The sequence below is a fragment of the Aptenodytes patagonicus genome, chromosome W, assembly GCF_965638725.1.
Source record: "Aptenodytes patagonicus chromosome W, bAptPat1.pri.cur, whole genome shotgun sequence".
In the NCBI taxonomy this organism is placed as follows: Eukaryota; Metazoa; Chordata; class Aves; order Sphenisciformes; family Spheniscidae; genus Aptenodytes; species Aptenodytes patagonicus.
In genome coordinates, this window is record NC_134981.1 from 10,109,046 (window position 1) to 10,124,970 (window position 15,925).

General features: G+C 40.7%; 1 pseudogene; it reads right to left on the bottom strand.

Moving 5' to 3' along the window:
- LOC143172160 (aquaporin-3-like) overlaps positions 1–15,411 on the bottom strand; it is a 40,261-nt pseudogene extending 24,850 nt beyond the window's left edge.
- Positions 15,412–15,925: the final 514 nt, after the last annotated feature.

Below are 15,925 nucleotides of genomic sequence, written 5' to 3' on the forward strand. Positions count from 1 at the left end.
AACTTATTTTATTTACTTAAACTGAAGGACATGCAAAAGAGCAAGAAACACAGCAAGACATTCTGCTGTGGAAGAAAAAACCTATGACAAAAATTTCCTCCTTACGAGGTACATCAAAGAGCAAAATGACCCCTCTCCACTGGAAGTAGGTTCAAGTCATAGTACTGTCCTCTTACCTTTATGTCCTGACTACAACTTCCAACAATCTGATCCACAATGACCTACAGATATGAGGATTGCGAAGCTCATTTACCTGCTGTACAGGAACGAGAGCTGCTTGCTTTGTCCTGATACACTGCACCATGCCCTCAATAGAAAATCACTGGAATGTGACAAGGGTGCACAGCAACGTCTGCTAAATACAAATGAAAGAAATAAAGGAAAATAATTTCCCAGCTGCCCAGTATGCAGGCCTAGAGCAGATTTTGGAAATTTACCAATTGCCATTGAGGCAAAAAAGAAGCAGAGAGTTAGTCAAAGTAGATCTTCAATGACATGAAAGGTCACAATGTTAACCTTTAAAAAAGCGTCCGGTATCGTTTTGCTAAGCCTCTGTTTTTTACAGCCATTTCCCTCTTTGCAGTGCATGTGGATAAACATTGATTCCAATGGGAGCCAGACACGAGAGAAAAAAGTGGGCATCAGCTGCAATTGTGGAGTAAGCATTGTCCCACCTCTGTGGAAGCCAGCTTCCTGCCCTGTTTCCATGCTGCCTTTAAATTCATCACAGCTCATGCCAAAGAGCAGCTTTGTCCAGCTTTATATCTTGTCTCTTTTGATGATTGCTTGTGGCACAGAGCTGCATGTACGAATACAGCATCCAAGAATGCAGAGCTGAAGGAGCTCCGAAGGACAGGGGAATTATCTCTGGAAAGGGACAAGAAAAGGAAAATATTCCTCGCCTTCTGGGGAAAGATCCTATTAAAAATAATTTGTTGTCTGAGTGACGGAGTTAAGAAGTTTGTCTTTTCTGCATGTCCACCTCCAATCTCCTCCACCATGACACTCCCAGCTGCTGGGAGTGACTACTTTGGCTGGAGATCTGGGTCCTGTGGCTGGCTTGGTGCTGCACATGCCTTTCTTCCTTAGCGAGAACCTAAGTGCTCTTCCGCCAATAGAGAGCAGCATCATAGCATATATCGTGTGCTGAACTCTGCCTTTTGCTTGTGGGTATGGCACAGAAATATCATGGCTAATTCTGCTCAATGAAACTTCCATTTTTCAGAAAACAGTGAGCAAATTCAAATCTTGGAGATCTTTTAGTAGCTGAAAAATATTATACAGCTCATACTATACATTCAGAAGCTTTTTTGGCGATGTTTGGGGACAGACATACTCTGTTCCTTTATGGGAAATAATAAATGCAAATCTTCATTTCCCTAGGTAATTAGGTTTAATAAAAGTGCCAAATAATACTGTGGACTTCACACACTAATTTAGAACAGGATAGACTGCAGATATCAACAGGAATCCATTAGGAACACAGTGCGTGTGACGTCATGCTTCTGCAATTTGTAGAACTGCTGTGCCTGTTACAGTCCCCTTAAAGCTAAATTTAAACAAGCAACGCTAATTAACAGACAGGCCTAAGAGGGACACGGAGAAAAAAAAAGAAATGCATTAATAAAAGTTGGCCTGAAAGAAGGCCTCTAACTCTCTGATAAATTTTATGTGCTCCTAAGCAAGAAAAGACCATGGCTGAGCGCAATGGAAAGAGCTTTGCTCTTGAGCAAATGGGCGGGTCTTGGATTGGGAAATTTGTCTTCACGAACAGACCAAGATATTGCAGTCACTATATAGCTACACTATGACACACACCCCCCATTTTAGAGCCCACATAGTCCTACGGGAATTATGGTTTCTTTGGCCAACAGCTCTCTGGAGAAGGTCCAGAGAAAACCAGTGAATGCTGAGTAATTGCAACACGACAAAAGTGTGTGAGTTCTGATGATTGCTGAGGTTTGTCCATCTCTATTTTTCTAGGATACTATCATTTTTCCTGAAGATTTTGAACATTTGTCATTTGAAAAGCCACTCTGTGAAGTGCTGTCACAGAAAATAGATAAAATGCTGTTGCAAAGCTGTACCCTCTGGATCTGCTGCACTTACCATTATAGTCTTTTTCTCCACTGATCCAAGGCACAATAATAACACAGAGAATAAGTACACGGATGGTACCTTTAGCAACCTTAGGATTTAGTATCAAGATTTGCCAAAAGCCTAGTCCACATCAGAAAACATTCTGCCTGGCAGGATGATTTTTTCTTTGAAATTCTTATTTTTTTTCCAGCCTTATATCACGCATTTATCCCACCATTGAATTTTAGTCATCTTATTTTACTCATTTTCATTGCTGTCACTGAGACATAGCTAAGTAATAGCTCGAAGGTGAATTGTCAATTTCAGGGCATCAAAGCTGAATTGCTTTCTTTGGATTTCCTCATTTGAGTTTTTGTCGTGGGCATCCTGTCTTGATACAGAACTCAGCCATTATTGATAACCAAAAGGCAAAATGTAGCGGGAAAAGGTGAATCTGCTATCTTCCTATGTCCTCCTGGAAAAAATATCCTTGAGAAATGTTTACTTCTTGTTGCAGTCTGCTCAAAACATGTTGCATAGGGAGATGGTGACACAAAACAAGATGAGGAATACTGGTATGGATCTTTACATAGACTTAGCACCAATAACAAAAGAAAAGCATCTTTTCAGAAAGAAAGTACTTTTCTATTTTTCCTTCCCTTTTTCTCGTAGGGGTATCCTGCCCTTTATTTCCCCATGTTGGACTGCCAGTCACCTCTCATTTCCGTTAGAAACACTATGCCACCAAAAAGGCTTGGAATTTAAAGCAGCCCTCCTCGCTGTCACTGTTTCTCATAGGTTGAGATATCAGAGAAGATGAAAAGGTGAACTGAAGTACTTTTGCAGATTTGTTGCATTGCAGGTCAGCCACGGAGTGTTTGCTTCAGAGCTGGGCCTGCAGCAGCAACATCTTTTGATACAGCGAAAGGAAGAGCCTTTGCCAGAAATGGCTGAGGTGTTCTAGCAGGGCCTGCAGACAGCCAGACATACACCATCTTCCTGGAAAATACGGAAAAAGACTCATTGAGCATTTCCTTATGTGCCTCAGGTGGCCTGCAGCGAGATGAAGCAGCACATCCACGGTGGGTGGATGCGGGAAAGACGAAGGATATGTACTGGGAGAATGCCTGACAAAGTCCAATAACTTGTGCCAGAAAGTTTCTACACAAAACTGGAGGAAAGAGATTCTGGGATTGGGGAAAGACGTTGGTTAATGAACAGGTCTACTTCTACTGTACATTGCTTTTATATTTCTTGCAGGTCATTAGTGTTCTGAGCAACACGTGATTTCACTCTGGGATCATTAACTGCAGGAGGTACCTGTTAGTATTTCTAGCAGTTTATAGTCAATTATGTGGTCCATAATTTACTTTATTGGCAATTCTTGTAATCTGATGAATCTCATAATAGTATAATGACTATCTTACAGTACTCCTCTTACCATCATGAGACTACTGAGGATCTCATCTCCCATTTATAAACAAAACATTTTGCCTATGTTCGTCTGTGCAAATGTCTTGACTTAATCATAAAGGTTTGAGACCACAAGGCACAAAAATTAAGGCACATCTACAGTCGTAGACAAAGGAGACTGAGTATCACTACTCAAAACTTCTATCCAGCAACGCTATGAGATAGACTACTGTCACTCTAGGTGACGAGCCATGGACTGAGCAAAACAGTAAAGAAAAAGCAGGGCTGGAATCAACAAATGAAAACATCTTGAAGCCATCATTTTACAGAAATATCTTAAGAAAATTTAACCAGATATTAAAACACTGACTTAACCATAATCTGAGCCTTGCACTAATACTATAGGTTAGCATCCTGCAACATTAGCTGTTATGCTACTAATGCTGCCACCTCTCCAGAAGGGGAATGAGGTCCTATATCTTGAACAAACTTCCAGCCAGATATTTTGCGTAGGTTGTGACAAGCCATATCCCAAATTACATCAATGGCTTTGGCTCCAAAAAACCCTAAGAGATCGATCCACATCCGGTGGGGCCAAAATAGTCTTTCTACTTGGCTAGACTTATAACCGCCCAGTCCCTTGAACATGCACAGAGCCCAATATTTGCAACTAGGTACTCTTTTGGAAATCACCTGCCAATAATTTTCACGGTTTTTCTCTGGCAAGCCACTCCGAGGAGGTGTCCAGCAGAAAACTGCTTGGGAAATGAGTGCATAATGTTATACTGCCTACCTGCTTCTTCTGGATCAGAAAAATCTGAATTCCTCAATGCAACAAGAGAGTTTCTGGCCTGGAGGCCCAAGATCTTGGTCCATTGACACAGTCACACATGAGCTGTGTCCTGGTTTCAGCTGGGATAGAGTTAATTTTCATCCTAGTAGCTGCTATAGTGCTGTGTTTTGGATTTAGCATGAGAATAATGTTGATAACACACTGATGTTTTAGTTGTTGCTAGGTAATGCTTACACTAGTCAAGGACTTTTCAGCTTCTCATGCCCTGCCAGCGAGAAGCTGGGAGGGGGCACAGCCAGGACAGCTGACCCAAACTGGCCAAAGGGATATTCCATACTTTGTGACATCATGCTCAGTACATAAACTGGGGGAAAGCTGGCTGGGGGGGGCCACTGCTCGGGGAATGGCTGGCCATCAGTCAGCAGGTGGTGAGCAATTGCATTGTGCATCACTTGCATTGTACATTATTATTTTATTCTATTTCAATTATTAAACTGTCTTTATCTCAACCCACGATTTTTCTCACTTTTACTCTTCCAACTCTCTCCCCATCCCACCAGGCAGGGGAAGAGTGACCAAGCAGCTGTATGGTGCTCAGTTAACTGAGGTTAAACCACGACAGGCACTCAGCTTATAAGAGAGTAGAAAAGAGAATAGACTTTGTTGCTCTGCAAGATGAAGTCCCCATCGTCCTTCCCCTCACAGTCTGCCAGAGCGTTTATCATTGTCCTGGATTGAGAAGGGACCAGGTCTGCAAGACAAACATGCGCTAGCATATAAAAAAAACAGAGACGCCTGCCTCTTCTCACCGAAAGGAGTATTTCAGGTAGTGAAGTGGTGCATAATGCTCATGCTCATTGTCACAGGATATCCCTAGGGAAAAAGGAAAAAAATATATTTTGGATTACTAATTTCAGTATTATTGACGCAAGCTGCAGCTAAGAAATGCCCTGTCATGCTGTACAATGGCCACTGACAATGTTCAACCAAAGGAGAGCTCACAGCATGCTTCTCCTACTGCCTAGGATTTTTCCACAACACCACAGAGACTTGGAAGCAGTGAACAACTGTGACTGCACCATACTGTAGGAACTGAAGGTGAGGTTTGTTCTATGTCCTCACTGGAGGTCCACTCAGAGAAAGTGATAGAGCATTTACCAAGCAAAAGCTGCACTCAGCAAGCATAGACAGCTCAAGGAGCTGCAGAGAAAGCTCAGCATGAGCCTCAAGAAATTACAGCAGCTGAACGGTAAACAACTCGTCTCATGTAGGAATCGGGAAAAGAGTGACGCTGATCTGCATGACAGTCTTCCGTGCATAAAGAATTTAAGGAATTATTTAAAATTCCCGAGGTGAGAACTCAGTATTGGGCGAGTTGCTTAAAGGAGATCCTAAAAAAAAAATTTAGACTGTCACATCACTTGCACCAAGTTTAGCAAGATATTTTGTATGAGCACAGATATGTCTCAGTAATATTTGCAAATACAGCTAAAGGCAAATGACGACATTCTCATGGGCCCACAGGAGCAGAAATATCTTTGGTGATATGTTCCATTTTCTTGCCATAACTATTACTGACATATTACTTGGTAGGTTTTCCGCTAATGGAAAAGATCCAAAATTGGTGCTGTCTTCTCATTCATGTTCTTGTAATTTTTTAGTGTGTTGTTTTTATCAACTTTCGTAAGCTGCATCATTACAAATAGTTACATTTCTTTTATGTCTATACATTTCTTTCAATGCCTCAGCTCTTCAGCTTGTTGGACTTCCAGAGTACCAGAAACTTCTGTAAAACTGCCATTTGTAAAAAAAACCAAAACCACCCAAATAAACAAAAAAGCCCCAAACACAAGGCATACATGTGCTGCAAAACAGCATTAAACTCTGGCAAATATGGAATGATCAGCTCTTGGCTTGCCTCTGTTTCATTTCCGCACAGACATAGCAAATCTGATTTCAGAGTTTGAGCCATTTATGCTTGTTTTTTAATTTGCGAGGGGGGAATATTTGATTCATGTGGACATGCGCTCCTTTCAGCAAACGAGATTTTTATATCAAAATGGCTTTATGGACTTTGGCTGCTTTTTTTTAAATTCTTCTGCTTTTTTCCTGGGCTAGTGTTAATTTACTTCATAGTAGCTTGTATGGGACTATGTTTTCCATTTCTGATGAAAACAGTGTTGATAATACAGGAATGTTTTCATTATTGCTGAGCAGTGCTTACACAGAGTCAAGGCCTTTTCTGCTTCTCGCCCCACCACACCAGCGAGTAGGCTGGGGGTGCACAAGAAGTTGGGAGGGGACACAGCCGGGACAGCTGACCCCAACTGACCAAAGCGATATTCCATACCATGTGACATCATGCTCAGCATATAAAGCTGGGGGAAGAAGAAGGAAGAGGGGGATGTTCGGAGTGATGGTGTTTGTCTTCTCAAGTAACCATTAGACATGATAGACCCCTGCTTTCCTGGAGATGGCTGAACACCTACCTGCCAAGGGGCAGGACTTAATGAATTCCTTTTTTTGCTTTGCTTGCGTGCGCAGCTTTTGCTTTACGTATTGAAATGGTTTTATCTCAACCCATGGTTTTTCTCACTTTTACTCTTCTGATTCTCTCCCCATTCCACTGGGGGGGAGCGAGTGGCTGTGTGGTGCTTAGTTGCAGCCTCTTGTTAAACCACGACAGTCCTTTAAAAATTTTAGGACCGACAGCTGAAAGCCACTTTTTTTTTAGTTATATACTTGTTACAACACTTTAACAAGGACAATGCATTTTTTCTTTTCTCGTTCAGACCGTTAAAATCCAGGTGAGCAGTCTAATCTGATATCGATAAATACAAGAAACAGCACAAAACTTTGTTGACAGAATATTTCAGCTGCTTCGTGAATAAAAATGTCGCCCTTTAAAATGATTTTTCTCTCTGTGGGTTTCACACTTGTCTGCTATTTCCCTATCCTCTTCCAGTGTGCTGCTTTTCTTATTATTATATGGGTAGATAGGATAATATTTTCAATCTCATAAGCTCATTTGGTTGTAAAATAATTTTCCTTCCTCCTTGAGTGAGACTTTTGTGCACAGTTCACTACCTAAATTACTTTAGCACCTGTGACAAAGCCCATGAGAGTAACTGCATTACAGATACATTTGTGTGCACTTCCTTGCTGTTCTCCTGACGTGCAAACCCTGCACCTAAAAGGCGTCATGAGGGACCTTGTTCCACAACTGGACATTGAATAGAGGAAGACTGAAGACGAATATCCCACTCAGAAAGGAAATTGTAGAGGCAGGGGTATATTTTTTTTTGTTATTTTAAATAATCAATGACATGGTTTAATGATACAGGTCTCAAAGGGTTCTACAAGGCTACAGAGCCGCCTAAAGGGAAGAATAGTCACAAACTCAGAGACCTTGCAGGTATCAGGATTATGCGAATGCTCGAAATCGACCCTGGTCTAGGATTTCTTTCTGCCTTGATCTATAAGGTGAGGGAAAATCCTTGCCGCCACAGCAAACCTGGAAGTAAAATCATGAGCTGAGTACGCAGAAACACGAAGCACTTACAGCAGGCCACAAGGAATAAAACATAGGTAATGATTCAGGCTTTACTAATGTTGTTCCTTAATAGGGCCATCCTTTTTTTTCTCGGACGGCAGGAAAATTCTGCTCCTTCTCCTCATCTTTAGTCTGTCCTGGGATAAACCGTTTGCAGAAGCCTCACGGTATCTCTACCACAATGGCCTTCCCCCACCCCCACCCCCAAGAGAGAAGGCGCTTTAATACTTTTGCTGGAAAAGGATGTCATGAAGGCAGGTGAAGGTGATGCGGAGAAGGGACAAAAGGAAACAGCTAATGTGTCAGTCCTGATTTCCTTTGGCTACAGGAGGAAAACTGCTCCGGTGCAGTCTCACCAGTACTGCTTGGAGGTAATCAGTGAATTGCCAACGAGGTCTTGCACCCACAGCACCCACTACTGTCAGCTGGAAAGCTGAAACTCAGTCTGGAATAGAAGAGCTGCACCGAGGGACATTCTACTATTCTCCCATGTGCATGGCACTGTCAAGCAATATCGGCACTTTGAGTTATGATGCACCTTGCTCTGAGGAGGGGAAGCATAGCACACTATTGAATATATCACCAGTTCTGCTGCCATTTCACGGATGGTTGGAGCTGAAGGCTCTCCCGAGGTATGTGTGTCAAGCCTGCAGCAAAAATGGGGAATGAAATCCAAGTTTCCCTGGCACATTACAGCACCAGCAGTGAAGACCTTAAACCCAGCTGAGAACAAAGTGGAACAGAATACTTGGCTATTTTGCCATTCTGCCTTATAAATTTCCTATGTTTTAAGTTAGAAGCCACAATTCCTGTAAATTTGTTCTTCTGTAATATAGAGTGCTGGGAATTTCATCCAGAGTAATTTGGTGTTGAGTCCTGTTTGCAGTTTAACTGAAAGACATTTTTGAAAGACAGGAACACTTAATTTGTAAGCTCACAGAATAGTGGAGCCACATCTTTAAACATTTTGTTGCAGCGCCAAGTTACTCTCCAAATTAAGAACAAATAGTTTAAATCGTAAGTTTGTTCCTTATTTCAATATCTTGAGATATGGATTTCATATGACTTAAAATCCGGATGGCTACATCTTGTCAGATGAGGTTATCTGTCCAGTGACTCCAAAACGAAGGCATTAGCTACAAGATGATTCATTGCTTTTCAAGTTTAGCTACGGAAAAGAAAAAAGTACCTAAAACACTGCATGGGCCTGTCCGATGAATAATGCCCAGATGGTCTCGCAAGACAGCTAAATTTTAAAAAAAACACAATGAGAAAGTGCATTAATTTAAGGGTGCCTGCTGCCCGGGAAAAAGGCCATCTGCCGTTAACTACACATATCCCTCGCTATTCTTTAATAACAATTGGAGTGTTCTTCAAAGCTGCCCTATGAAATTCTCCTGCGCACTGCCCTCATTACATTGTTAGCAAAGACCTGCCCTAATCTTGTGTCTTGCGGGCCAGACCTCTCTGGAAGTTGAGGCTAAGTTCTCTGTAGCTTTCCATCTGCTGACGGAAGGCTAATCCTGCGACTTTCTACATGCTTATGGCTATTGACTGAGTACTACTCGGAGCTTTTGCAACATATAGCAAATCTCAATTTTTACACAATAGCATTATTGTTAAGACAAATTATTTGAACTGAAATTGCTGTGGTATTTTCTTGCAGATTTAGCAATGCTAATAACGAAGTCATAAGACTTAAAATAACAATTTTAATACATTGAGCTACTCAGGTGAAGGCACTATGTGATAGAAGACTAAAAAAAGGCCTTGACGGGAAATAGGACTTGACTTTTGCAACTACGTTACTTGATTACAGTAATATACAAGATTTCCACACAGATTTTTGAGAGACGATGTTTCAAGATGGAAATGGAAAAAAAGCAGCATGGTAACGGCAGATAGATCTTACGAGGAAAAAGCAGCAAGTTTCATGCTTATAATCACTTCTTTTCTTGTTGGTGAATTGCAGCAAGCCAAATTCATCCAGACATTACTGATTTTAGTATAGCACCGTATGGGAAGTTATGAATTGAACACCGTATAATTAATACAGAAAAAACAGCAGGACACAGATCAGTAAAAAAGCAACAATCATTGTATTTATAGAAGACCCAGGATGCAACAAACATAGCTATCTGTGTAATTTTTTTTCTTTGACCATTGGTTTCAGATCTCTAATACTTTTCCTTGCATGGCATAACTTCAAAAAAAAAAATTAATTGACAAGTGAAATATGGTCAGTGATGTCGGACACTATATTGAACGCAGACTTTGAGTGCACTCAGAAAAAGTGCATTAACTGAAACAATAGCAAGAGACATTGAATGTTACAAAGGGCAAGAGACTAATGCTGACTTTTTCTTCCTTTTGCCTGAATAATACGATGTGTGACAGCACGGTAATCCACCAGTAGTCTATACCTTGGTCTTTCTACGGAGTAGATGTACTCCATCTCCTCACACTTGCCTGAAAAGCGCAGAGTAAAAGGGAAAGGAATACAACAGAAATGGACAACGTACATCTGTTGTTCGAAAGGATTAATTAAATTTTGCTCTTATATGTTGAAGAGGAACAGGTCTTGAAAAAGATACTGTAATAGATGACTTAGTTTGCATGCCAGATTTTAGTAACACCATCTTAAAAAAACTAAAACCAAGACTAGCATTTCACACCGTAAATATCAAGATTTTATTTTTAAAAAAAATATTCATTTTATTACGTGGAAATGTGTACAAACCTGTATATTTCAAAGCATTTGCACATTAAAGAAAAATCTTTCAAAGATTTTTCTGAAATGCAGTGCCTTGGGCCTTAAAAATTTTTTCAAAAGAGAACCTTTTTTCAAAAACTCTTTAAAGACATAGCATTGGAGAGCCATATATTTCCTGAGTTCCAAGCACTGATAACCCAGGAGGTGCTTGAGTTCATACTCCAGCTGTGACTACCGTGGATACCCCAGTAGTACTGCAAGGTACAAAAGGAGATGCTCCAAAAACACAATGCCATATTCTGAGGCAACCCCAGGAACATGCAGCAGTAGCTGTAAGCTTTTAGACAGTAGGCAGTTGCTAAACTTCCTTAAATTAAGTCATTCTAATGCTAGCATTTAGGAACAGGTATAAGGAACAATTTTTTTTTTTTTAAATGCTGTTGTAAAATTCAAATGAACACATAAAATTAACAACACCATGTTTGCACTGGAACTTAGCTGTTAGCTGCTTGAAGTTCATAGACAAAGCTGATTAATTAGAAAGGATGCTACAATGAACCAAGATGTGTTTCGAGGTCAGCCCTGGCTAGAATAAATATTTCTTAAGTGTTATCTTCTATGACTTGGCAATTTTAAAAAAATTCTTGTTAAAATACCAGGCTTAAGAGATTTTTAACTATTTTGTCTTAATATTAAATTAAAATGCAGTGGTTTCTCACTCTGTGCTCTAACATTATGGATAAAATGATTCATATGAACTTCCGGATACTCGTGGGAGATATAGAGAATTTGGACTAAAAACCCTTAGAGTATATCACTCATTGGGCCAAATAATTAGAGCAACAGCGTGAATCAATTTGATACATGAAGAATCAAAGGCAAATTTTTTTTCGGGATTTAGGAGTTTTGGTTCCTTATAAAGAAAACAATTTATATATTTGTGTGATCCCAGCCTACAGATGCCAAATCAGGTTTGGAGGGTAGTAGTTTGGCAAGGTCACAATCAAGGCCAAAACATAGATAAAAAGAGCAGCAGATTCCTTAAAAACTACTCGATATTGAATAGCAACGCCAGTTGCCTTCCGACCGCCACAGTTCTCAACCTCTTTCTACGAGGGAAAGACTACATAATGATCCTGAATTTGGAGAAAGGCTCAGAGGAAAATACCTAAAGCAAAACAATCAATCAGGAATACACAAAAAAAGCTAAAAGATCTGTAGAGAAGGAAAAACATATGCTCTTCCTGTTGTTCTTGAAGCTTTTCTTAACTCCTGCATCCTCTTTATCAACCGCACTACTAAGTAATCAATATCTGCCTGATTTGGGTGGCAGCTTCCTCAGACCCTTTCCTTCTGCTTCATGTTAGAAAGCTTCATTCTTGCCTCCTCAGATATATGTGGAGAAGGCTCATCATTATATCCATCATCAGCTGATAGACCAACAGTGCAGCAATGGCCCCAAGCAAAGGAGCAATGACGGAATCCCAGCACTGTTTACAAGTCCTGGAAAACAAAACAAAAAAATGCACAAGATAAGAACTGCAGCCTAACAAGTAGGCTATTTATGTATGGCCCTGGAACAATGCAAGATCTAGTCATCTACAAATACTGCCATTGACTACGAAACGTCAATAGTATCCACATCTCTGCATCAATTGACCACCCACTGCAATTCCACGTCACAAGCAATAAAGAAGAGATACTTTCAGGACTTCCAAGACTGTCTTGGAGAGAAATATTTGCAGTGCCTGAACTAGGAATATTCACTTACCTGCCGCTGCTTGCAAGAAAGCAGCCCTTAAGAGCATGTAGCCTTTATTGCTTTTGACTCTCTTAATTTTGTGCAGCTACAAAATCGAAGCATAAAAACTGCCCTGCATTTTCTCCCACCAGAAAAAGATAATAGGCTCATGTTCATGCTGAAATTTAATGTCTCATGGATGTTTGTATAATTCCTCCCTCACAGCAAAGTTAGGTGATTTCCTCTGTCTGCTGGAAACTGCCCAGCTTCTGTGGATTATTAAGAAGGCACAACAGAGAAAACAGTATCTTTTTAAGAAAATATATATCAATACCAAGATATCTCTTTATTGCTAAGACTCTTTATACTGGTAGATCTACTAGCTTTCTTGACTCATAATTTTTTTCACACCTTGATGTACAAAGTTTATTGGTTAAGCACTTACCAGAATACTTCAATGTCTCAGCCAGCAATGGCTTTGACGAGACAAGGTCCAAAGTCTCTGGCAGGTTTGACAGCGTAGCTAGACTTGAAGCCCATGGATGTTCCAATAAAAAGGACAACAAAGCTAGCTGTGAAAGCCTGCAGGCCTGTGGGAAAAGGGCTGTTCTATAGATCGACTATAGCCAAAACGCAAACAATCAGGGAGGCAGTGCCAATGAAGTTGCGAAGAAGCAGAAAAGAAAAAGAAGAATTTACTCCGCACTAATTTTTTAACCATGTTCTTTAAGTCCTCTGAATATCCATGCATGTAGTACTCGTTTTCTAAACTGAAAGACCTGGAGTAAGTCATCCCATTCCATTACCAGAGCACGGTGGACTGAACAGCCACAGAAATTAAGCACGGAATGTACTCCTCCTTGTAGCCCTTGGCATCGATCCAGCCAAAAGATATTCCTGTACCCTCACAAGAGGTATGAATAGCTATTTGACAAAGCAGAAAATTTGAAGACAATTTCCTGTACATGCTTTCAACATGCCACAGCTGGTGGCTGCTGTCCCTATGTGGTTTATGGCATCCTTAAGGAGGGGAACCTATTGCCGTCCAACTTGAACAATCATCCCACAACCAGTTGAGCTATAGCTCATGTAATAACCACAGTACTGCAGTGTCAGTGAGGAAGAGACATCCTTCATCAAGCTGTGGCTCTTCAGGGGCTGAGAGCAAGTGTTTTTTTCTCAGTAGTATCCTCGGTACTTTTTAATCGCCTTAACACAAAGATTCGTGCTCTAAGGGCCTTTCCTGGCTGTGTTTGTCCTGTCCAAAGTAAGATACCTGTGAAATAGCTGAAAAAGCTTTCTGGATATATTGTCTTTAAATAATAACGCATTCTCTAAAGGAAAAGCCCAGAACTGTACCAAAAAACTTTCATCTTCAAATGCACCTTCATCCTCCCAGGATAGTCCTACCTGGTCAAAGAAAACATTCACACTCTTCAGCTGCTGACATGGGTATGTGGCAAAGATTCCAGCAGTGCCATTCTGTGCTATAACATAGAGCCAGTAGCTGTCAAAAGCCCAGATAGCATCTAGAGGTTGGGGAAAAAAAAAGGTAGAGAGGTCTGTTATTTTTTCCAACAAGCATGAGACAGAGACGGGGACACTGCTTGGAAGATGCCTAAAATATAGGCTCAAGAGATCCATGACTATTGACCTGGAATTCCCAGAGCTCCCCATCACTCTGTGTTACAAAATCATTTGGTGTAAAGGAGTAATTTGGAAAAATTAAGGTATGGTCCAGTCACATGCAGTTCCCCTGAGTGCCTGTTCCTAACAATTTTTTTTGACAGGCACAATGAAAGCGTTAGAGATCAAAAAAGTGAACACTAAGCTGAAACTAAATCTCTTCTAGCTGTACTCCAATGCCTGTAGTATCAGTCAGTCTAAAGACATGAGATATTGCTATACAGCTGATCTGCAGCACAGACAATTTGGTCTGATGTTGCACTTTAATCTAAATCCGTATATAATTAGTTTCACGTCTGATGATGAAATAAGTCATCAGCTTATTTCCCACTATGTAGAAGGCAGATAACTAAACTAGGTGCAATATCTAAGATTCCTTCATGGTTAGTAGAAAAACAAAAAAAATACAGGGACACTTTCTGAAGGTGTCTTTTTCGTGTTTTATATACATAAGATGGGATTAATTCTCTTGTAAACAAGAGACCTCTGCGCTCAAAGTAGAAATGTAACTGTTGTTCAGCTGTACATAAATGTAGATCCCCTGCTTCTTTCTAAAGTTAAAAGAATTTGCGATTACTGCCTGTGTATCAGTTTACGCTATTCAGGTAGAAGCTACCGTGACCCAGATGTTCTGCTCAGCTATAGAGAAGACCAATCCTATTGCCAGAAAGAAATAACAGTAGGTAGACTGTGAGTGAAAATACCACCCTTTATATTTGAGACATTTTGAGCAAAAAGAGTAAGTATTGCAGAGTGACTATTGCCCTCTGATGATAAAACGACTCAGGAGGAATAAAACCAAGAGAGACTGGATTTCTATGATGCTTTCGGAGGTATACAGTTAGTCTGGTAAGGGCAGCATAAAGTGCTAGAACTTCCATTGGAAGGTAACACGAGACAATAAAAACACAGCCATGGTAAACTTTGTTGTGTTGGTTTTTAAAACTAAGAATAATAAAATGGCTCTGGAAAAAGGCACTGATATAAATTCTGAATAAGTTCTAGAGTTTCATCAGTATTTCTCAACGATCTGGTTTAATCCAGAGACTACATACAAAAGGGGCCGTCCAGTATTCCATGTTAATGTTAAAATGTTCTCTACTCAAGGACAAACAGTTGCATATTGACAGTGCTGCTTGTCCTTCAGATTAATTTCAGCTCAACATCAGAACAAAAAAGACATCCCAGAAACAAAGTAAGGACCTTTTTCAGCTTTCTGGTCTGCAAGAAAATGCTTCTCTCTAATCTGGCAACCAGCCTCCCTGCACTGTCATGAAGATCATCCATCTCAGCTCCGCCAACGTACATAGACAGTTTCTGCACCTACTATAGTAAAGCCCAAACAGTATGCCAGCTCCCAGGAAAGGCCCCACGGCTTGGGCTAGGACATAAATTGAGATCTTGATCCAGGACTCCCATGCCAAGAAGCACATAGCAAAATTACCAAATGTGTTCAGGTGCCACCCTGCAGAGATGTTGGTGGTTAGAGCAACTTTACAGGAATTATTTCAATCTCAGAGATGAGGCAAGGGAAAAGTTTCTATTCCAGTGCCACATAGGAAAAATGCAGCCATATAGGCCAATATAACCATTGTCTCAAGTAAAATCTAGTCCACGTGGAGCCACAGGATATCTGATATTGGTCCTGAGATCAAAATGCCAAGCATCACAGCGAAGCCGAAAGCCAGCTTGTCAGTAAAAAAAAAAAAAAAAAAAACACCTCCATGACTCTCTCTTCTGATCACGATTTGCGGAACAGAGCCACAGCCAAAGAGCTAGGAAGAGAAGAGGGGATTGAAATAACCCAAGCTGTTTCACATCAGGGCTCGTGGCTGAAAACCATGGACTCTTCTTTTAAGTGCAATTGTTTACAGGGATTATGGCTGCCTCCTTCAGCTGGCGTAACTGCAGATGTGCATGTCCCAAGGTATGCTATGTCCTGTGAGC